At 38.1% G+C, this 24,349-nt stretch overlaps 1 protein-coding gene across 6 annotated transcripts in view; it reads left to right on the plus strand.

Moving 5' to 3' along the window:
• Positions 1–24,349, plus strand: part of LINGO2 (leucine rich repeat and Ig domain containing 2) — a 575,497-nt gene that overhangs the window by 30,202 nt on the left and 520,946 nt on the right. The window contains exon 2 of one of the 6 annotated variants that reach the window (XM_084505342.1): positions 5,487–5,597. The exons of 4 other annotated variants lie outside the window; for them this stretch is intronic. The gene's annotated coding sequence lies outside the window, so the exon portion shown is untranslated. Of the gene's footprint in view, positions 1–5,486; positions 5,598–11,980; positions 12,019–24,349 lie in introns of those variants that run through there. One more of the 6 variants, XM_084505343.1, reaches the window with a different exon arrangement.

The following is a 24,349-nucleotide window of genomic DNA, read 5'->3' on the forward strand; positions in this document are numbered from 1 at the left end:
GTATGATTTAGTATGATTTATCAAATCTATTTTTTAATTTAATCGTAGGGATAGATAATATCTTGGGATGTTACAAACATCACTTAGGGTTAAAAGTTGAATTTAGTAGTTTTGTCCTAAAGCTATCTCAATTTATGCAGTCACCTGCTGTGTTTCAGGCCATTAGTCAGCATCATTGTGTTTTGAGCTGAATTGGAAATGAGAGATAAATCACAGAACAAAGTAAAATATACAGTTTCTGGCAGTCTTGCAATGATAATTCATTCTTTTTTTCCTTTTCCTGCAGTGAGAGAACAGTCATTTTACTGCATACTTTGTACAAGGTGAAAGTTTTGTTTCTGATGTAAGTTAGACTGATCTAGTAATTTTTACCTGGAAGCCTTCTGATATGCAGAAATTGAGATTTAGTTGTTCCCTCTATTTATATTTAGTTGTAACCTCTATTTTAGCCTAAGTCATGCCTTCTGTAACAATTTTTTAGTGTTAACATTCATCTGCTGCTCTTAATTTTAAGTTCTTGTCACCTTGGAGAACTACAATATTAGTATACTTTTTTCTCAGTTTCCTCATCAGTAAAATGCAATGAATTTACCTTGATGGTAAAATACTTGCTTAGTTTGGTTTGATATGAAAATATATTGTATTTTGTTCTTAATAATTTCTGTAATTTTGTATGTTTCTGTTAATTAAAATTACAGGTAATTTGGACTAAATGATCCGTATGGGTCCCTTCCAACTTGGGATTTTCTATGATTCTAGGTAATGGAAGAAATTTTTATAAATCTACTTTTAAAGTAAAGACAATGCAAATGTGTTGAGAACTATCAATGCTATATACCTTTCTATTGTCTGTAATGTCTGGGCATCTCAGTAGGATCAAGATCAAATATATCAGATGCATGTGTATATTTCATCAAAATGTGATTTTAAGTATCACAGAATCACAGAAGAGACCTCCAAGATCACCTACTCCAACCTCTGACCTAACACTAACAAGTTCTCCTCTTAACCATATCACTAAGCTCTACATCTAAGCATCTTTTAAAGACCTCCAGGGATGATGCCTCCACCACTTCCCTTGGCAGCCCATTCCAACAATCCTTTCAGTAAAGAAGTTTTTCCTAATATCCAAACTCAACCTTTCCTGGTGCAACTCTAGCTCATTCCACCTCATCCTAGCACCAGACACATGGGAGAATAGATCAATCTCCACCTCGCTACAGCCTCCTTTAAGGTACCTATTGTGGTGGTTTTACTCAGGTGGGCAGCCGAGCTCCACCACAGCCGCTCTCTCACTCCCCCTCCTCAAAGAGGAACGGGGAGAAAATACGATGAAAAGGTCTCAGAGGTTGAGATAAGGACAAGTAGATCATGCCGTAATTATGGTAACGGGCAAAACAGACTCGGCATAGGGAGATAGTAAAGATTTATTGCTTATTACTAACAAGCTAGAGAAGTGAGAAACAAAGGAAAGAAACCAAAAGCACCTTCCCCCCCCATCCACCCTCTTCCACCTCCTCCCCCTGAGCAGCGCAGGGGAACGGGGGAATGGGGGTTATGGTCAGTCTACAGCACTTCTTCTCTGCTGCTCCTTCTCGGTCACTCTCGTCCTCTGTGCTGTGGGGTCCCACCCACGGGATGCAGTCCTTGATGAACTGATCTGGCGTGGGCTTCCCACAGGCAGCAGCTCTTCCAGAACTGCTCCAGATATGGGTCTGTACCACAGGGTCCATCCCTCAGGAGAAAACTGCTCCAACCTGGGTCCCCCATGGGCAGCAGCTCCTGCCAGGTCACCTGCTCCTGTGTGGGCTCCTCTCCACGGGCTACAGGTCCGGCCCGGAATCTGCTCCGGCAGGGGTCTTCCACAGGCAGCAGCCTCCGTCAGTGCAGGTCCACCTGTTCCACTGTGGTCTCCTCCACAGGCTGCAGCGTGGAACCCTGCTCCACTGTGGTACTCCATGGGCTGCAGGGGGACAGCCTGCTTCACCATGGTCCTCACCACAGGCCACAGGGGACCTCTGCTCCGGTGCCTGGAGCACCTCTCCCCCTCCTTCATCACTGACCTTGGCTGCAAGGCCTGCAAGGTTCCTCACTCCTCTCACTCTCCCAGCTGCTGTGTGGTACAGCGTTTTTTCCCTGTCTTAAATATGCTCTCACAGATGCGCAAAACAACATTGCTTATTGGCTCAGCTCTGGTCAGCAGTGGGGCCCTTACCAAACATGGGGCAGCTTCTAGATCCTTCTCACAGAAACCATCCCTATGGCCCCCTGCTACCAAAACCTTGCCACATAAACCCATTACACCTATAGAGAGTGATAAAGTCACCCCTGAGCTCTTCTCCAGGCTAAACAATCCCAAGCTCCCTTAGCTGTTCCTCGTAAGTAAGAGTAATTTTTTCTTGCAGTCAGGTTCATGTGGATCCTTACACAATGCAGACTCCCCATAAACTTAAGGAAGGTAAATCTTCTCTCTTTTTGTTATTCTGAATTTCCAGAGAGGTATAAATATATATAATAGAAGCAGAATACAGAAATATAATTAGGTGAAATTGAAAAGTGATGTTTCATAATTGTGTATTGATCCAACCTGCCTCTGATTAATTTTTTTAAAGAATATTTATTAAAGAATTTTTGTTCAAAATGGTCTAGTTAAAGAGAATGTCAACGAGTCTGTTATAAATGATACTCTATTTCATTTACACCTTGACAGTAATGTATTTATGAGAAACTAATACATCCCCTCTCCATGCTGCATGACAGAAGCCATAGAAACACACATTAGCTGTTAGTAGCTTATATGGAAACATAGTGCCTGTCCTTTCTTAGAGCAGTGAATAATGTTGCTTCTACAAATCATTCAAAAAGAACTAGAAAGGGATTCTAAATTTCATGAGTGTCATATTTTTCCCTGCCGCTTATTCTTTGTAAATGGAGCACCCTCACTAATGCAGATGATGCACAGAGACTGTATGAGGTTTTTGGCAGGCTTTTTCCTCTTCTTGAGGAATTTGATCTATGAACCCGTTCCGTGTTTCAGAGAAGCTGTAGTAGTTAGTTAACATCATGCTTCCATTTTTCATAAGCTCTGGATAAATTTGGTCTATGTAATAGCTTGTCGTGAAGACCAGAGTGCAGTATTTTTCAATAATGTTTTTATTGCTAGTCTTTAAAAAATCATTGGACAGTTCGTAGATACATATATTTTAGATGCTAGTTTGTAGATCATGAATCTTTGTTACAACAAAATGACACTGATATAATTTAAATGTACTTTATTTACAGCAGAGTTTTTCTTTGGACTAGTATCACTAATTAGCTTTGCTGTCTGCTGTTGTGGGGTTGTGTCCACACTAATGTCATTGTTTTGAATACAAGTGTGATTTCTTGGAAGCAAACCTCATAGCTGTCTTCAGTTGTTCTTTGCTTCAGCCCAGCTGTCAACAGCAGTCTCAGGGTGGATGGCTTTGTTGAAACTGAAGTGATTTACGTCCACCTCTGGACATTTGGACTCTTGGGCCAGATAAGACCTAGACTATAGTTAAGTTTCCTGAATTATGAGGGTATGAATTATTTGGCTGTATGGATTCACTGCAGTGCTTGTTAAAGTAGTGTGTAAAGCCAGTGTGTACAACTCAAGCCTCTTGATGTTGAAATTAGAGGAAGCTTTTTAATTCCCATGACTTTAGCGATTTCAGGAAATTAATTCGTACAGCACTGTTTTATTCAAAAGTTACACTTAACAAGACTAGGATTACCAAGTATCATTGCATTTTGTCTACATGTGCATAACCAGCACATGTAAGTTTGCCACCATTCATTCCTTGTGTTTCTGAAAAACAAAACAAAACAAAACAAACAAACAAACAAACAAAAAACATTTGTAGCTAACTTACTAGTTTTTAAGATTGCTTGTGATTTTCTTTTGTCTGTTTGTTCAGTAAACTCTTTCAATATCACAGTTATATAATCTTTAAAGGTTACTTTTTTGAAACAAGAGTACATTGAATTTGGTAGCTATCACTGATGCCAAAAGAAGTCTTTTATGAGTAGGATTATCTCAGAATTATTTTTCTGTGCCTTCTACTTTCTCCTGATCTTAGCGTCTAATACTTAAGAGTTAAAAGAGTTCGTAGTAAGGAAACAAGAATACTGCTTGGCTGATATAACACTTCCTTCATAGAGGCTGTTCTTCTGGGCTTTGCCCACCTTCAGCTGAGAGTCATGATTCATCTACTAACATCAAAGATCATCCTACACAGAAGAACATAAATATATAAAGTAATTATTTAAGACTGCATGATTCAGCACTCTGTTAGATGAGCAATAGTTATCAACAATAATAAGCCCGTGGAAGTGAGTGATAATGCGCTTATAATAGAAGGCAAAACAAAATCCTTAAATTCAGTAATACTTTCCAGGAATTCTGCTGTGTGCTTGGTGCCTGACACAAACCATATATTTTAAACTCCTTTCATGTGTTTAAACTTACTTGGCTAATCATACAAGTAAAATAAGGATGTGTGAAAATAATTTTAGGATTTAAATTCACTCCAGGGCCTTGGACTGTGTAACTACTGACTGGTGAAACAGTAAGCACTATTGGTAATACATGTAGTTTATACATGAGTTTATATGCCCTTATAATCCAGCAACTGTTGGATTTTCTCTTAAAAAAAAAAAAAGAAAAAAAAAAAAAAAAATAACTTGCCAACACACTGAAGAGTAAGGATAGTTCTAAATGAGTGGCCAGATTTCTGTAGTTATATTAGTTAACCAAGGACACAAATGAGTTTATGAAGGCCTTCAGACTTAAGTGTTAATAAGGAAATATTCAGTGGAAAAACAACAATATATTGGTTTGCTATTTATTTAGGGGTTTTGTAATGTATATGCACAAAAACAAAATCACAGAACAAGCAACTTTTACCTCTTGCTTCAGACTGAGAAAGCTGCAAGCTTAAATGAAAGTTGTTTGTTTTATCTCCTTTTTGCCTAAAGCTATTTAAGATTGACAGCACTATAATGAAAGAAACCTAGAAAAAAAATACCAAAGGTATACTGTGTGCCTATGTGGAATGCCTGTTGTCACTTACGAAAATAAAATTGAAACACTGCTTTTTATTTAGTGCATTCTCATGTATAGAAAACTTATTTTCTTTTGCTAATCCACCAAGGACAACTGGCTAATTCTTAAATCTCTTGGGATGCTTTCATAATTAACCTGTCATGGTGAGGCCATGCATTGTAGAGCAGTATTTCAAGATAGATCTGTGGCATAATATGTCATTATAGTCTGTGTTTACAAAAGCAATTTACAGAGATATTAAACTAGTGAAATTGCACTTAAATATAAAGCTGTTTAAAATTGTGGTTTCTAAACTGTGACATCAATTTTTGAAAAGAAAGCAGTGAGTTAGGTGTCAGATAAATTAGTTTTTAAGATTATATTTTGTACCTCACTGCCCATTTATTATGTTTTTAATTAGGTATTGGCTGTGTATTTGGTAAGAGTAACTGAAATCAGTGATGCAAAAGTTGTCCATGCTGCTTCACATCTCTGAGATGGCAGTCCAAGCAATATGAAATTCCTTCATAAGGTACATATTTTCATTTTCTTTATTTACAGGGAGATAACTGTCACGAGACGTTTAGCTAGCCATGTTCCAAAGCAGATACACTAAGAGTCATATCTCTGTTAAGAAAAAGGCTTTTAAGAATGACCTGTGACATGCTGATTATATTTTTTTTTTTAGCCATGCAATCAATACGTTTACTGGCAAGCATAAAATCCTGCTGAAACTCAGACCCCTGTTATGTTCTTTCTGCTGTCAAAAATGGTAAATTTATCTGTTTTTCAGGAGTCATGCTGACCAAGGGAAGCTAGTAGGTGCGTTTTGTTTGTTTGTTTTAATCAAAGCTTTTGATTTTGTGTCTCATAGTATCCTTCTGGAAAAACCATCCGGCATATAGTTGGGCAAATACAAAACACATTGGGTGAAAAATTAGCTGATAGGTTGGGCCAAAAATGTTATAATAAATGGGTTTACATCGAGCTGGTGACTAGCTACTAGTGGGGTTCTGCAAGATTCCATATTAGGGCTAGTTCTCTTCAAAGTTTTTATAAATGCTCTGGACACAGGAGTGGAGTATGCAGTAAGCTTGCAGATGATGCTAGATTAGGAAGAGCTGGTGACTTGACTGAGCAGAGAAGCCTTGCAAAGAGAGCTTGACATAATAGAGGTCTAGGCAAGCACTGACCATGTGAAATTTAGCAAGAGCAAGTGCCAGGGATGGGCAATCTTGAATATACATAAAGACTAGGGGTCAAGAGGCTGGAGACCAGCCCTGCGGTCTCCAGCATCGCTAGCTGGTTGAGGGAAGTGATTGTCCTGCTCTAATCTACTCTGGTGTGGCCTCACCTCTAGTACTTAGTGCAGTTTGGGGTACCACAGTATAAGGACACAAAACTACTAGAGAGTGTTGAAAATAGGGCAGTGAGGATGGTGAAGGGTCTGGAGGGGAAGACATACGAGGGAGTGGCTGATATCCCTGAGTTTGTTCAGCCCAGAGCAGAGGAGGCTGAGGGGAGGCCTCATGGCGGCCTGCAGCTCCTTCACAGGGGCAGCAGAGGGGCAGGTGCTGAGCTCTGCTGTCTGGGGACAGAGACAGGGCCAGAGGGAACAGCATGGAGCCGGGACAGGGGAGGGTCAGACTGGGTGTTAGGAAGTGGTTCTTCATCAAGAGGGTGGTCTAGTGCTGGGGCAGGCTCCCCAGGGCAGTGGTCACAGCACCAAGCCTGACAGAGTTCAAGACATAATTGGACAGTACTTTCAGACTTAGGGATTGATTTTTTGGTGTAGCCTTATCTGGAGCCAGGAGTTGGATGCAGTGATCTTTCTGGGTCCCTTCCAACTCAGGATATTCTGTGATTTTGTGATTTGGTGTATCTATGCTACACTTACGCCCTGGTCTAGGAAGAGATGTAAATAATTGTCTTGTTTTCAGCCCTGCAGGGAAGTGTTGTTGCTCGGTTAAAAGTGTTAATAGCTACTTATAAGTGGGATTTAAGGATAAAATAAATATATTTCTCTTTATTATGCCAGCTGTTCTGATTATTTTTGTTTTGACTTCAGTGTTTAATACCGTTGGTGGAGACAGTAAACAATTGAGAACTAGATTAAGCTAAGAACCATTTAAGTCAGAGTTTTTGTTCTACTCTTTTATTTCCAGGATGATGAGGTTGAGAAGCAGAGCATGGAAAAGAATGTTGATTTTCATCCAAACATGAGGTCTGTGCATGGGATGTGGAAATGAGGTTTTCATTGTTTTGAACATTTCAGCACAGCAGAGCTGAGCTGGTATAAAGAATGAATAACCTGCTTTTGCCAATTAAGAATTCAGGCTACTTTCACATAGCAGGGTAGAAAACATGTCAAAATATTCCAGCTCTTGTCTTCTCAGATATCCCAGTTATTATTGGCAGGAATACTGCCAAGCATTAACTTTACTTGTTGTAAAGGCAGGAAAGAATCACAGCATTCTAGAATAGTTTGGGTTGGAAGAGACATCTGGAGGTTAACTGGTCCAACTGCCCTGCTCAAACACAACTATCTAGAGCAGGTTGCCCAGCACAAAGTCCAGGCAGTTTTTGAAGGAGGAGTGTGACTCCAAAACATCTGTGAGCAGCTGGTTCTGGTGTTCAGTTACCCTCACAGTAAGAACACGTTTCTGATGTTCAGATAGTGTTTTTCAAAGGGAAATCTAAGTTCCATGCAGGGAGTCTTAATTTTGCCTTAATTTCCAAGTTATCCAGCCAGTGTTAAACAAGGCAGAAAGCTTAGGAGAAGAAGGAGTATTCTGAAGGTTCTTTAAATTGTGACTTTTTTCTGGTCTACAGGGAATTAAAAACTATCAGTTATTTTTGAGCAGAAGCATGCCACAGTCAATAAAAGTCTTCACTGCTTTTTCCGTACTATTGCAGTTCTACTATCTGTTATGTTTAACTTGTTATATAGTTGGGTTGTGATAAGGCTTATCTTGAAACAAAACAAAACAAACAACCAAAAAATTAACATAAACAGGAAAGGAAGTAAAGTTCCTGATGTGATTTCTGTGGTCTGTTTGGCCATGGTGGAGAGAGATTTAACTATATGAAATTGTGGCAGGGCTGTGAAACTGGGAATTTGGGGCTTTAAGCATTGCACAAAAACATTAGCTATTAATTATTTATCATAACAGACGTAGAGTTAGGTGAATACAGCAACTAAAAGGGAAACTGTTTTTCCCTTTGTCTTCTTTTCATTAACTTTCAGTGAAAATGAAAAAATATAAATCCAGCCAAACCTGAACATGGATTTCTATTTAATTCTCCTGTTTATGTTATCATTTATTCTTTCTGTCATCCTTTCTTCTGAGTTTTGGGTGATGTTTTTTATAGTCCTGAAGCATTTTAGTGTATGACTACAAGACTAGTCTGCATACTTTTTTAAATCCCATTAATGCAAACCACTGATGAGAAATATGTCAATGTAGAAATATGAAAACCGCGAAGTAATGTATTACACTAATTTATGTTGTAAAATTATAGAGGTGTCACATAGCTTGGATTTGTTTTGAAATATTTCTGATCCAAATTTAGATTAGATGGGAAAAAAGCATATCTGGTGAGAAGATAAAGTTGGCCAGATGGACCTTGCAGCTTTACACCCAGGTCATAACAATATAGGCCTGGAACTGTTGGAATAAATGATTGAGGCATGGGTAGTATTGGAACAATTTGAGGTTGCAGCTACCCTTAAGAGCTGCTTAGAATGATGTATTACACTGAGCTACAGCTGATAGAACTTCAGTTTTCCTTTTAGTAAATTACATGAAAACATAACATATACAGGAAACATTTTACAAATGAACCAGTTTGGCTAGGAAAAGACAAGTAAATATGATCCTATATGTTTTCCCCCCTCTGATTCTTTCTTTTTTTTTTTCACCTCACAACTTATGACTGGTGATTCAGATAGTAAAAATCTAATGTACTGAAACTGCATTAAATAATTACTCCTTCCTTTGGATTTACATATAACTACATCAGTGTTTTTTTTCTTTTCTTCCCCAAATTTTTAGTGTATTTGCTTAAAGTTATTTCTTTGTATTTATTGATGTTACTTATATCCCTTGCTTATCACCATCATCTAAAGGTTTCTTAAAATCGATGGAATTGAAGAGGCACAAATCAAATCCAAATGTGTAATGAAGTTAACCAGTGTGATGAGGGTAGACAGGGGACTAAAAGCTGGTATTGAAAATCAGCACCAGATTAAGAACTTTCTGTTGAAAATCTTATATGTACAAATAAATTTAGAAATTATACTGAAAGACTAGCATCTCTTGGTTGAAGAAAACTGAAGCTATAGGGTTGGATTCACCTTACATTTCCACCAGTGGAACAAATCGTTGAGGTGGTTTAATGCCAAAACCAAACCAAGAGAGTTAAAAAAAAATATTTCAAAGCCTTTCATTCGGTTCCAGGCCTGCCTCTTAAAATCACTGTCTATAAATCAAAGGTTAAGGTACATTTACCAATGCTATGCTATGTTTTTTATTTTTGTGTGTTGTACATGTTTGACTCTGTTACTGCTTTTGGACTGTACTAGGAATATCTGACTTTACTAAGAAGTTTGTTAACTAGAAAAGTAGGAAAAGAATCATAGTTTGCCTTTTTCAAAAAAGAATCCAGAATAGTCGTAGAAGGAGTTATCTGTATAGTAGAAAGGTCATGACACATAATTTTAATAATTCAATTTTAATTGTCGTGTACAAAGAAGCTTGACCGGCAGAATGAGGGAGATGATTCTCCCGCTCTACCCTTTTGAGACCCCATCTGGAGTACTGCATCCAGTTCTTAAGTCCCCATCACAAGAGAGATGTGGACCTGCTAGAGTGGGACTGGAGGAGGGCTAGAAAAGTTATCAGAGGACTGGAGCACCTGTCCTACGAATAAAAGCTGAGAGAGCTGGGGTTTAGCCTGGAGAAATGAAGGCTCTTGGGAGATGTTACTGCATCTTTTCATTTCTGTAAAGGGCTTATAAGGTAGGTGGAGAAACACTTTCTAGTAGGGCCTGTCGTGATATGACAACGGGTAATGGTTTTATTTGAAAGAGAGTAAATATAGGTTATGTACAAGGAAGAAATTAATTTCTGTGAGGGTGGTGAGACACTAGAACAGGCTGCCAAGAGAAGTTGAGGATGACCTATCCCTGGAAGCACTCAAGGTTGGACAGAGCTTTGGTCAACATCATCTAGTGAAAGGTGTCCATGTTCATGACAGGGGTGTTGGACTACACGGTCTTTAAGGGTCCCTTCCAATCCAAACTATTCTATGTTTCTATGGATCTTTGATTTTGCACTTAGTATTTTTATTTTTGTTTAGTTTTGATGTCTTCCTCCTTGCTAGAAGGATAACTTAACCATGGTTTGCTTTTGTAGAAGTTTTAGAAGCATTCCTCCAGTGTTTTGTTTGTGCCCCACTATTCATAGGGAAAGGAGGCAGATTTATATATATTCTTCTCAGAGTTAAATACAGGAAGAATAAAGGAATTTACATTTGTAATGAAAAAGTTGAAGTCCAGTTGGCCAATATCTTCAAAAAAGTGCTACGTGCGATCTTCTGTTAAACAACAATAGATTATGTTGGTGTACACATTGGAACAAATCACAGAATGATAGACTCATTCAGGTTGGAAAAGACCTCTAAGATCATCCTTAACGCAGCACTGCCAAGTCCACCATTAAATCACGTCACTAAACACTATGTCTACACGTTTCTTCAAGACCTCCAGGGGTGATGATTCAACCACTTCCCAGGGCAACCTGCTCAAATGCTCCACAATCCTTTCACTAAAAAAAATTTCTCCTAATATTCAACCTAAACCTTCCCTGGAACAGCATGAGGCCATTTCCCCTCGTCTTATTGCTTGGTGCTTGGGAGAAAAGCCTGAGCCTTGTCTCAGTATAATCTTCTTTAAGGTAATTGTAGAATGCAATAAGGTCTCCCCTGAGCCTCCTCTTCTCTGGGCTAAACAACCCCAGCTCCCTCAGCCGCTCCTTGGAAGACTTGTTCTCTAGACTCTTCCCCAGCTTCACTGCCGTTCTTTGGACACAATCCAGGACCTTGATGTCCATCTTGTAGTGAGGGGCCTAAAATTGAACACAGTATTCAAGGAGTATTCATCAGAGCTGAGCACAGAGTGACAATGACTTCCCAAATCCTGTTGGCCACACTTACTTCTGATAGAAGCTAGGATGCCGTTGGCCTTCTTGGCCACCTGAGCACACTGCTGGCTCATATTCAGCCAACTATCAACCAGTATCCCCAGGTCCCTTTTCTCCTGGCAGTGTTTCAACCACTCTTTCCCCAGCCTGTTGCTTGGGGCTGTTGTGCCCCCAGTGCAGGATCCAACACTTTGCCTTATCTCATCCAGTTTGTTTCTGTCTGCAGAGTCCTCCTACCCTTGAGCAGATCAACACTTGTGCCTAACTTGGTGTCATCTGTGAATTTACTGAGGATGCACTCAATCCCCTCATTCAGATAACTGATAAAGATATTGAAAAGAACTGGCCCCAGTACTGAGCGTTGGGGAACACCACTTGTGACTGGCCTCCAGCTGGATTTAACTCCATTCACCACAACTCTTTAGGCCCAGCCTCCCAGCTAGTTTTTAATCCAACAAAGCATATGCCCATCCGAGCCATTAGCAGTCAGCTTCTTCAGGAGAATGCTGTGGGAAACATTGCCAAAAGCCTTATTGAAATCTAGGTAGACAACATTCAGTGTTTCCCTCACCAACTTGTCATTCAAGGAGATCAGGTTTGTCAAGCACGACCCACCTTTGATAAACTCATGCTGACAGCCTGATCATCTGGTTGTCCTGTAGGTGCTGTGTGATGGCACTCAAGACAATCTGCTCCATGACCTTCCCAGGCACTGAGGTCAAACTGACAGGCCTGTATGTAACACTGAAGGTAATTATACCTTATTAAAAATGTATTCAGGAGTAATCTACAGAATTACTGTGCTCCTGTTTCCTAGCACAAGATCTATTTCTGCTTTTTAAAAATGTCCTTCCTTCCTTCCTTCCTTCCTTCCTTCCTTCCTTCCTTCCTTCCTTCCTTCCTTCCTTCCTTCCTTCCTTCCTTCCTTCCTTCCTTCCTTCCTTCCTTCCTTCCTTCCTTCCTTCCTTCCTTCTTTCCTTCCTCCCACCCTCCCACCCTCCCTCCTTCCCTCCTTCCCTCCTTCCCTCCCTCCTGTCCATCCTTCCATCTGTTCTTCCGTCCTTCCGTCTTTTTAGTGCTAGAGCCATAGCTAGTTATGTGGTGTACTGTCCCCATACATTAGCAGAGTAAGATGGTCTCTATCCCAAAGAACTTCTGTCCTTCAAGTCTGCTTAACTTTGATTGTTAACTCAGATTTGGTACATAACTAGAAACAATTCTTTATTTATCTGCTGCCTCATATAGTAGAGATGTTAACTAATCAACCTAAACTCTTGCAAGTGGAGATGAGACCTAGAGAGAGGTTAAAGCAGAATGGAAATATTTGGTTAGCAAAATTGAAAACAAAAAACAAACAAAAACAACAACAACAACAACAAAAAACACATGGTGACGTAGACCAGTAATATAGGTACTATACAGAACAAAAGGTCTCACTTCAGCATTTCAGACTGAGGAACTGGTTAACAATGCAGAAATCTTTCAAAATACTTTTTTATTCTGTAAATGCAAAATAAATAAATAAATAAATAAGTAAAAATTACAGACTTTCTGTATTCAGAAACAAAGCTCTTTAATGTTGAAAGGAAATTCTCTTCCTGATTTTTTTTTTTTTTTTTATGAGGCAATTTCATTAATTTCAGTGACTGCAGAGACCTACCAGACAGCTCTTTGGAGCTGTGGTTTATAGCTTCTACAATTTCAGACTTACTGAGTAACTGTTTTTCCCCAAACAATTTTGTAAAAAACACATCTTTAGACATAACTTGTCTTTCCCTTAATGCACATACAGATGTTCAAGCATTGTTCAAAATATAATTCAATTTTCCGTAGCCTAACCAGTCTGTATATCATTTTTTGGTGAATGATACCCAGGTGTTTTATTTTGCAAAGTGATGGGTTTTAGAGTATATTTGTAGTATTTCTGGTTTCTGATACAGATCTATTAGAAGTTCAAGATTTCCAATGATCCACAATATAAAACCATTTCTTATTTTACCCTGTATTTCCGTTACACTGTTTTAGATTTATTTATTTATTTATACCTTTTAAATTTTGGATACTTATGCTTTATCCCACACAGCACTAAAGGCAAAGTTTTAAAAATTGTCTGTAATTGTTATTTGTTCTGTCTCTTGCATGTTCCTGAGCAAAGATACAGAATGCAAACAGAGAATTTTTATGTGTTTGAAAGCACAGCTTTGAAACATTGATGGCATTGCAGAATATCCAAACCATTCATGAAACCTTGCAGTCTTTTTAGCCTTTCATGATATTTCTTCTTTATCCCCTGAAGGTGTAACATCTGAAGTATTGATCCAAACCATGAACTGAGAAGAATATCATAGTTTCATTCTTACTTGTATATCAAGTAGATGCCAAGATTAATATATATTGGCATGTCAAATCTATCAACACAGAGTTCACGAAAAATTCTTTGTTCTCATTCTTTTGTGCTTAAAGTCACTTTTGAGTAGAAGTACCATGAGACTATGCTGTTGAAAATACCAACAATATATTAAAAATAGATACAGATTTGAAGAAAAATAGCTTATGGCTTATCAACCCCATCAGAGAAAACATCAAAAAAAACATTGTGAACCAGAGTAAAAAAAAAAAAAAAAAAAAGTTTGAGTTGGTTTTAGACATCGCTTTTACCAATCAAAATTGCAAACACTGTTTATCAATGGACGTTTTATATGAGATCTTCCTTCTAGATCTGCTGTTATACATATCTTTGTTTTTAATGATATTCACAGTATTGACATTTATGAGTGACTTGTGAAGCTGTCAGACGTTAGTAGTGTTGCGTGATACAAAAATGCAGATATGAAAATGTGCACTATGCATGCTTGACAAGAATCTTTGGAATTCTGTTCAGTGTTAATTTTATTGGAATAGTGATGCTTAATTTTTCTCAGTCCATGTTTTATGATTTTCATAAAATTTGAAATTTATGAATTTCAAATCAATTTGAAATTTCAAATCATTTAAAGAAATCAGTAAAAGGAAATCTGGATGTCTTAGAATTCTGAGCTCAAAAAGTAATGTTGGCACTGCCTTTCTTTTGAGAAAGATCTGGATGGATCAGAATGGGTTTCATCTGGGTGAGGTTCTCCACATGGATATAAAAGAGATGAATCATTGGTTTTCTGCTCGATTTAGTCCCTAAATAGTATTAAAGAAACAGAAATGCATTGGTGGTTGTAAACAGGTGTCTTTTCAGAACTGGAACTCAAAATACATTTTTAAGTGGAATTAAGATCTCTTTTCCTCATGTTTTATGACATGTACAAATAACAGTTGAGATTAAGATTTTAATGTATTCAATCTTACCTTATTAATTTTAATACCAATGAATTTTATTTTTCTAGGTTACTACACTACTTACTGGTAGGAAAGATGAGGGCAATCACTTTTGCCATAATTTTGAGGATGATGTTTGGGTATATCAGAGTGAGTTCTTTTACAATATCCTGCTTATAAGAGCCTGTTTTTAAAGTTGATGTGTATTTGCTGCTATGCTGACTTGAAGAAAATCCCATGACCTTCAAAGAAATGAGGTAATCAAAAATCTCTTAACAATTTTATCTATGCAGTTGATTATATAATGTGGTTGATTATATAGGCAGGAGAAAGAGAAAGGTACATAGCCAATTAATTAATTAATTAATTTATTTATTTATTTTCTGTCTTCACTTTGTCCTCACACCCCAATGATCCAAATTAAGATAGAAAGGGAAAAAAAAAAAAAAAAAAAGTTTTGACTGGCTTGGTTGTGTTTGATTCTTAATTCTTTAAAAGCAAGAGTGAGTCACTTCTTTCCCCTTCCCCTGTCTTACTCTCTGAAAGGATTTGGCTGTGTTTTCTAGAGTTAGGATGTCTAGTTTCCTTTACAAAGTACACTTCTTCATTTTTGGCACCAAGTAGTATACAACATTACTGGTGTTAGTACTTCATTTTCACCAATTTTTGTATAGTTTAGCAATGAAGGAAATGTGTGTGATAGGGAAGGAGGGACTTAGGCAAAAAAAAACAAACCAAAACAAAAAAAATATATGTGGCTACTCCAATTTTAACTTAATACAACAGGAAGCCAGCCTTCATCAAATACAGTTTGTTAGCTCTTAATGTGAATCCTGACTGTGGATGTCTTGTAGTAAGTTACGGACATAGTCCATTTGCAGGGACTATGGATCAGAGCTATCTAAGGAGGAGGAAGATATAACATGTGAGAAGGACATGATGGTAACATTCCTTTGGAATTAGGTAGAATACAATAGGCGTGTGTAGCTGTGCATAATAGTAAATTGTGACCATGTAAAGCAGACCTATAGTTGCCAACCCATAGTAACTGCCAACCACCAGGAACCAGGGGTAGCTCAAAGAATCTGGGTGCAGGCTTCCTTTGGAAGCACTTTGTCTCTCATCTGACCAGTCTGGCATCAAGGTGTGACATGCTGCGTCACAAGCCAGTGAGGAGGGCTGTTTTGCTTGGGCTCGGATCTGATTCGGTTTCTTCTTACTGCTTTGATTAATACTATGAATCATGGAACAGAAATATACTTTCTAAATCTGTAGACGACAGGAAGCTGGGAAATATTGCAGGTATGCTGGGACTAGATTTCCAACTGTTCTTAAATAAAAGAAATTGCTTGAAAGAAATACAGGGCAATTCAATGGAGACAATTGCAAGGTACTGCACTTAGTCATGAGCAGTCAACTATACAAACACAAATAACTGTCAGTTCTTTAGAAAAGAGACATAATGGATCATAGGCTCAAACAAGATTCATGAATGAAATACCTTTTTTAATATATAAGCAGGAGTATAACAAGCTAGATATGTAAATAATCCTGCTTGCTTCAGCATAGATAATGCTTTGGGTGGGATATGATGTGCTGCTTTGGGAAATGCACATCAAGGAAGGAAGCATTAAGGAAGCACTATAATAGCTGGTTAGAGGAGGTGGCAGTATTCTTGCCACTGGATGTGTGTGTAACTAATCTCGCCTTGAGGAAGGAGAATAAAAAACATCATTTTGCAAGATCCTTTCACACCTAAGACTTTCAGTTGCCAATAGTGATATTTTAACACATTTTCTGTTAGCTTTGAATCCATTCTCATCAGATCCTTTCCCACATTTCTCTTTTCTTTCTTTTTTTTTTCTTTTAATAAAATTTCATAATGTTACATTTACTCTTCACCTGTTTTAAAGACTCCATTTCTACTGGAATGGTGAGTGTTTGGGTGCATGACTAAGACCATTTTACAAATTCTACACATAATGTTGTAAAAGTTCAGAAAGGAAGATGAAAGCAGCTCTTTGTAATATTGAATGGTCTTTTGTTTAATTGTAGGATTAAGGGCCTTACCTCACTTTAATAGGGGATATCCTGACAGGTAAAACAAGATGGCACACTTAGAAAGAATGAGACTGGAACACTTGCAAATGGTGGAGGATCTGCTTTGTGCTATGGGAATGTAATTATGTTCTTTTCTGTCGTGGAGGGGGAAAAAAATGTCCTTAAATAAGAGTAGATTTTAAGATGAGAAATGTGCAAATTTTTTGTTTGTTTGTTTTTTCCCTTCCCTTATGACTTCCAACATTTTTTTAAAAAAGACAAAGAGGTATTGTATTTTATTTTATGTTTTATGAGGAAGATTCATCAATAAAAAAGGCTGTTGGTGCTCAGAGATGAAGATGAAAGAAGAGTGCCTGAAATCTAGATTAGTTTTCAGAGTAACCATGGTGTTGTTCTAGGACCTTGATCCAAGAGCTAAAGACTAGAGGTTAACAAGTCTCACAGTCTAAAAAGGAGGTTTATGGTCTTCCTCAAGATTAGGGAAGCTGTGTGTGCATAAAAAGGGCATCTAAACACAACCATGTGACCTTAAAAGTATGCATGTATTTATATGAAGCATGCATGCTTTTATGTAAGCAGTAATGATACTTGAACAAAAGTTAATTTTAGTTGCTGCATTCATGCCTTTCTTGAGATGCTTTATTTACACCACTGATAAGGGCATTTCAAACACAGTTGTGCAGCAAGATTTGCATTACTGTGAGGCTCTGTGCCTGCTTCTTCTTTTTTCTGGCAAATACTTCCATACTTGCTGTCATCCTGCCTTCCTCTCTTGGAAAAAAAACTCTGCTCACACTCTAAAATTACACTATTTTATTCTTTCAAGTTGTTGCCTAAAATTCTTCTCTTCTGTGACACAAAGCCATGGGAAAAGGTTATCTGATAGGAGCCAAAGATGAGATTATCTGGGTTACAAGATATTTCCAGTTGACATTGTCTGAATCTTTCATTGTGAATTGTCTTATTTTTTGTGTATTCTTAAAGGCAGAGACATTCTGCTTTCTTTTGGTAACATGGCTTCTTCATGACTAAGTAAGGTAAAGCTGTAAGTATTGTAATGCTTTACCTTTTTCCTGGAGAAACTTATATCCAGACAATAAAGAAAATATTTTTTCAAAGCCTTTATGGATATGTTTGGATTCATATTTCATTCCAACTCTGATTCATAATATTAAGCCGTATTGAAGCTCTTTCATATCTGGATTTATAGGTCATGCCTCAGCACTGAACTATTGCTTTCATAATAATGAAAGGGGCTCACTCTGGTTTACCTCACGGATTGTTATTTAGTTTATCCTGATGTTTTTCTTTCTTTTTTCTTTCTTTCCCTTTTTTTTCCCCCACACTTTATTTTGTTTTGCTGCACCTTCTGTTTCTGTCTCTTATTCTCTTGCCTCTGGAAACTATAATAAAGAAAATAATTTCCAGGCGTCTTTCTGTACACTGGGCTTGTGCTAGAGAGCTCTTTGTGTATATTTATATTTAAAAGTTTGTTATTTTTAAAGAAGGTGCTGATTCACTTCTGTTAGAGCCTGTTCAATTCAGGCTTAAAACAGTTATAAAAGAAAACTACAAATAGGATGTAACTGTCATAAATCAATTGGCCAGCAGAAAAGTGTTATACCATATGTGGTTTGCCAAAAAGAGTTTCTCTAGGGAGTTGGATCTATGTTTATTTAAACATCAAGAATCCCTCATTATTGTATTATGTTTTTATAATGAAGTGAAAAGTGCTGTTGACAGTTTAATTATGAGATTTGCATGTAAAGAGATAGATAAGTTCCTCTTCATATTAAAAAAAAATAATAAAAACACATCCATGTTTCTTCTGAGAAGTGAAAGATACTTTTTTCAAGAGCAGACATGGATTCATTGCCTGGATAACTTCATATCTAAGATTAGTTTCAATATCCTGTGTGAAAGATTGACTCAGTTTCTGAATATTTGAAACCTGTTGTTCATTGTCCTGCACATCTGTAAGTTTGTGCACTGTAAATGAACTTAAATAGTCAGAAAAAGGCTCCTGCTTTGTTACAGTTTTTTTTTGAAAGGTCTAAATCCAGTTCCCATTCTTACAAGTCGGTATAAATAAAACTTTGGATTTCAGCTGTGAAAATATTCGTTGCTTCTGTTATGTGTGCCAAGAATCTCCACAACTAGAGCTTGGACATAAGAAAAGTCACGAGAAAGCTCTGCTCTCTGAAATGGTGAATATTTTTGTTTACAATTCTTTAGATTTATTTGGAACAACTCTGTAGAAATTTAATTTCTAGGTAAGATTAACAATCTTCTCTCCTTCCCCCTGAAGAGATACCATTTGGCATAAGCTGAGACTGAGCTAATGTGCAGCCAGCAGGATGCTGGTATTTACATATCAAGTCTCAGGAGCAAAGCCAAAAATGCTGTAGATACAACATTTAGATGCCTTCTGCTAGCTGAAATACTAGTAAAAATGATTAATTTGAAACACCAAAATAGCCATAAATAGGTTAATTAAAAGCATAGATTGAAATCTTCATAGAATGATAAAAAAATAGGGCAAAAGAGAATTAAGCAGGTTATGTTGTCTGTGGCTGTATGTATCTCAGTCATTCCTGGGAAGCGTTTAGTCTTCAGAGATGGGGACAGCAGAACTTCCTTAAGCAGTCAACTCTAGTACCTGTGTGTACGGTGAGAACTGCTTTATTGTCTTGAACATATAACTCTCTTGCAGCAAATTAAGCATTACTTTTACTACTTCCTATCTTGCTTGTAGAGGAAAGACAAAACAGATTTTTCTTCTCCTTTTGCACCTACTGCTTTCTCTTTTGAGGATTGTTATCATGTAGCAGACCTGGTTGTTATTTCCTCTGGACCAAACCTCTTCATTCTGTTAATTGCCCTGGACAGTAGATCAGTTTCATGATTTTCTCCTCCATGGTCTCCATCTTTTTCCAGTATTCACTGCATCCTGAGGGAGGCTTTACAATGGTAGAGCTAAGTGCATTGTTTATGAGCTGTGATCCTGCCTCTGTTTCACAGCATATATTTTCACTTTTGGGCAAAAGCTCGATGCTACTGAATCTTGCTCATATTGTGATTTGTCCAATTACTCAGGTCCATGCCATGTGCGGAGTTTGTTTTCCACCTGCATTTACTGATTGTTTATCCCTGTTTATACAGCTGAATGTCTTTTTTAAATCTGGCTGTTTGTTTTGGGGTTTGTTTGTTTGTTTTTGAGGGGCCAGCAAGATATAACCAAAGAAAAAGTAACTGTGCTAATATGTAGAAGTACTGCATTGATTCTGCTCAGCCCAGTGGTTGTCTTTTTATTTTATTTTATTTTATTTTATTTTATTTTATTTTATTTTATTTTATTTTATTTTATTTTATTTTATTTTATTTTATTTTATTTTATTTTATTTTATTTTATTTTATTTTATTATTTTATTTTTATTAAAAAAGGACTTGTTTTTAGAAATGAAGGGCATAAGGAGGGAAAAGATGCAGCTATACATGGATAACTTTCTCTCACTTAAAAATTCTAACTGCTGCCCAAGATCTAAGGTACTGTAAATGTAAAGCAACACCTGAACGGTTTAGATGCCTATCTAATCCTAAAATCTTCAATCATTCTATTCAGTAGAGAAAGCTGGTAGAATTGCTTAAACTTATTTACAAGGGCTTTGAAAACTTTAAATTTGATAACCTTTGTTTGTTTCTGAAAGAAACATGGATAAGAACTTGTCAAGACTTGCACATCAAATTTACCTGAGAATGTTTTGCTGGAACTCTGAAAGGAAATTGCTTATTAATATGTTTTCAGAGATTACTGAAATTTCTAAACCTAACATGGAAAATAGCTTTACATTGTGTATTAGTGGAACACCAAGAGCAGACATACCAGCAGAAGTCTGTAATAGATTACAATTTAGAATTGTAGAACAGTGTTGGTGACTGGTAGGCACAATGCAGGCTCTTTTAAAGGCATTGGAAGTCACAGTGCTGTTCCCCTGTGGACTTCAATGAGTGCAGCTTTCATGGCAATAGTGTTAAGTATAAGTCTTGAATTCCAGCTGTCCTCCTCGTGGTATTCAGGGGCAAATTATCACCATCCTCATGAGAAACTGCATCAAGAAATAGTTCCTTTTTTTGTTTCTTGTGATTATTTGCCCTCCTGCTGCAATAATAGTGTGAGATGTAACATGTAATCATCCGGGAAAGGTAGATAGTTTCATGAGAAATAGTTATGGCTCCTCAGTCAATCAGTCTGTAACAGTATCTGGAAGAGGAAAAGTTGCTACCTGCAGGACTGAATTTCTGCCACCTATTGGGAGAAGGAAATTTAGTTTTAGAGAGAAAGAGCTGTCCTGATAAACCCAAATATGAAAGTCCTTTACTTGTTTGCAGAATTGGCAGCATATTGCTTTGAGGGGGCTTTCAGTGAGATCTTGGAACACTACTAGAGCAAAATTAAGAAATTTAGTCATTGGCTGTGGTGATTCTGTTAAGAAGTTTATTTAGAATGCAGTCCTGTGATACTGTTGATTTTCATTCTGTGTGGTTTAAGTCTTATATTTTACCTTTTTAAAACTCGTACATATTTCATTCTCATGCCACTTTTTAAGCATTCTGTTTTAGAAATGCATGAACTTTGAAGGCTGCTTTATACAGGTCATGTTACTTTATCACCTGATTTTAATGGCTGCCAGCCCATATTTTAATCAAATTCAGTTTTTAACATTGTAATCATCATTTTCCTTTTTGCTCACACTTTAAATAGATATTATATTCTGTTAAGATTTCTTCAGCTTTTTTGGCTGGGTAGGGGTATATTCTTTATTATGAATAGAGATAATCTTGTGGGATAGTGATGACAATATGATGTGTCCCCTGCACTTAAGTCATATAATCATCAATTCTGTATAGTAAAGACATATTTTTTTCTTTTATTTCACTGTAACTACACAAACCATGATTAAAGAAGAATCACAGAATCACAGAATTTCTAGGTTGGAAGAGACCTCAAGATCATCGAGTCCAACCTCTGACCTAACACTAACAGTCCCCACTAAACCATATCCCTAAGCTCTACATCTAAACGTCTTTTGAAGACTTCCAGGGATGGTGACTCCACCACTTCCACGGGCAGCCTGTTCCAATGTCTAACAACCATTTCGGAAAAGAAGTTCTTCCTAAGAATCAACCTAAAACTCCCCTGGCTCAACTTAAGTCCATTCCCCCTCGTCCTGTCACCAGGCACGTGGGAGAACAGACCAACCCCCACCTCACTACAGCCTCCTTTAAGGTATCTGTAGAGAGCGATAAGGTCGCCCCTGAGCCTCCTCTTCTCCAGGCTGAGCAAGCCCAGCTCCCTCAGCCACTCCTCGTAGGACTTGTTCTCCAGGCCCCTCACCAGCTTCGTCACCCTGCTCTGGACTCACTCGAGCACCTCCATGTCTTTCTTGTAGTGAGGGGCCCAAAACTGAACACAGTACTCGAGGTGCGGCCTCACCACAGCCGAGTACAGGGGGGCGATCACTTCCCTAGCCCTGCTGGCCACACTGTTTCTTATGCAAGCCAGGATGCTGTTGGCCTTCTTGGCCACCTGAGCACACTGCTGGCTCATATTCAGCTGACTATCAACCATCACTCCCAGGTCCTTCTCTGCCTGGCAGCTCTCCAACCACTCATCTCCCAGCCTGTAGCTCTGCTTGGGGTTATTGTGCCCCAGGTGCAGGACCCGGCACTTGGCCTTATTGAACTTCATGCAGTTGACCTCAGCCCATCGGTGCAGCCTATCCAGATCCTCCTGCAGAGCCTTCCTACCCTCAAGCAGATTGACACACGTACCTAACTTGGTATCATCTGCAAACTTGCTGAGGGTGCACTCAATGCCCTCATCCAGATAATCGATGAAGATATTATAGAGGACCGGCCCCAGCACCGAGCCCTGGAGAATGCCACTAGTGACTGGCCTCCAACTGGATTTGACTCCATTTACCACGACTCTTTGGGCCCGGCTATCCAGCCAGTTTCTAACCCAACGAAGCGTGTGCCAGTCCAAGCCAAGAGCAGCCAGTTTCTTGAGGAGAATGCTGTGGGAAAGTAGTCACATATCAACAGATTGCGTCTTCAGTCTATATCAGAATGCATTAATGAAATACCTACATTGATGCATTGTTGCATTCAGAATGCATGCATTGATGCATTCGGCCGGAACTAGCTATGTCTATACTTTCAGGCATGTCAATCTAGTCATCATTTTGTCTCTTAAAGATTCCTGATGTCTGGAGGCCTTTATAGTGAATGTCCATCCCAAATATCCTGGTGGCTATCTGGATTCAGTTGAGTGCCTTGTCTTAGCTTTCAAATACCAGTATGCCTTCTACTTCTAGTGCCTGGAAAGCACTTTGTCCTGTTCTGATTCTCCTGATACTGGTTCTAGAGCTTCCTGTGGATCCACCAGTGTTCTGGTATGTTCTGTTGTCCTGTGGATAAAATCCTGTGAGTAACAGTATTTGTCCAAATGTCCTACAGAGTTGAAGAATACCTTATTATAATCAGAGATTGCTTTTTTCATCCAATGAGATTAAATTTTAGCACTTATTGAAAGCCTTTAAAATACTATATCTGGATATATTTCTGAAATGTTTAACTGAGAAACCAGAAGAAAAGCCACATTTACCTGTCTTAACATTGAATTTGGATTGGAAAGTCTCTCTTTTCCATCTCCCCAGCTTGCATGTAGTGGTCTTCAAAGTTCAGTAGTTTTATCTTTCCATATTTGTATGCTCCAGGATTTCGGAGAGCTGACCCATTCTAAGTGACATATTTTAAGTTATAATCTACATCCCTACCTTTGGAGTGCTCTAGAGTTTCTGTATAGTATCTATGGTATCTTCTTTGAAGCTAATTTATTTTTCTAAACTTGGAGTCAGTCTGGCTGTTCACCCTAATAAGTGTTACTGCACTTTCTTGGAAGTGTAAAATTCCCTTTATTTGACCACGTCTCATGTCGTGTGCTTACCTGTTGACTCATTCATTCCTTTTCCACCAAGGTGTAAAATCCTTTTCCCAGATTTCAGTGACTGTGGATGTAGTTTGATGACATGCATCAACAATTTAGAGGGTAGCTGCCTCCAAAAATCTTACCTTTGGCTGTCAAAATGGGCAGATTCAGGGCAGTGAGTAAAGAGGAGATTGACTCTGCCTGATCCCCTGTCAGGATGTGTTCTGGCAGCATAGCTTCTGTGGCAGCATTGCTTGCTGTGGGTAGTAGTGTTGGCAGTGTGGTGAAGCAGGATGCTGCCAGGTGTAAAGGGCAGAAAGGGCAAAGGTAAAAAAATAAAATCCATGTAATAGCAAGTATACAATATGTCTATTTCTATGTTCTTTTTTAAATCAAATGCTCAACGTGCTTGTTTCAGTGTGTTTCTTAAGACCAAACTCTTATTTTGAGTAAGATGAGCATACACAGTGTATTACGTGTTCTCATTCTGAAACTGAGAACTTCGTGGTTTTAGGGATGACAACAAGGAAAATTGTTTTCTTTTAAAGAGACCATACTTGAAAATTAGTGATGAATATTTGCAACAAATTTTTAAATTTGCAAAGCTTTGTTGTTATTCTTTCACTGTACAGGTAACTTTTTACCCAGGTTGTACACTACTTTTAACTTTCTGTTGCTGAGGGAACGGTAAAATGTGTGTAGGTGTTAGACATCTTCAGCAGT

Source organism: Aythya ferina (assembly GCF_964211825.1).
Source record: "Aythya ferina genome assembly, chromosome: Z".
In the NCBI taxonomy this organism is placed as follows: domain Eukaryota; kingdom Metazoa; phylum Chordata; class Aves; order Anseriformes; family Anatidae; genus Aythya; species Aythya ferina.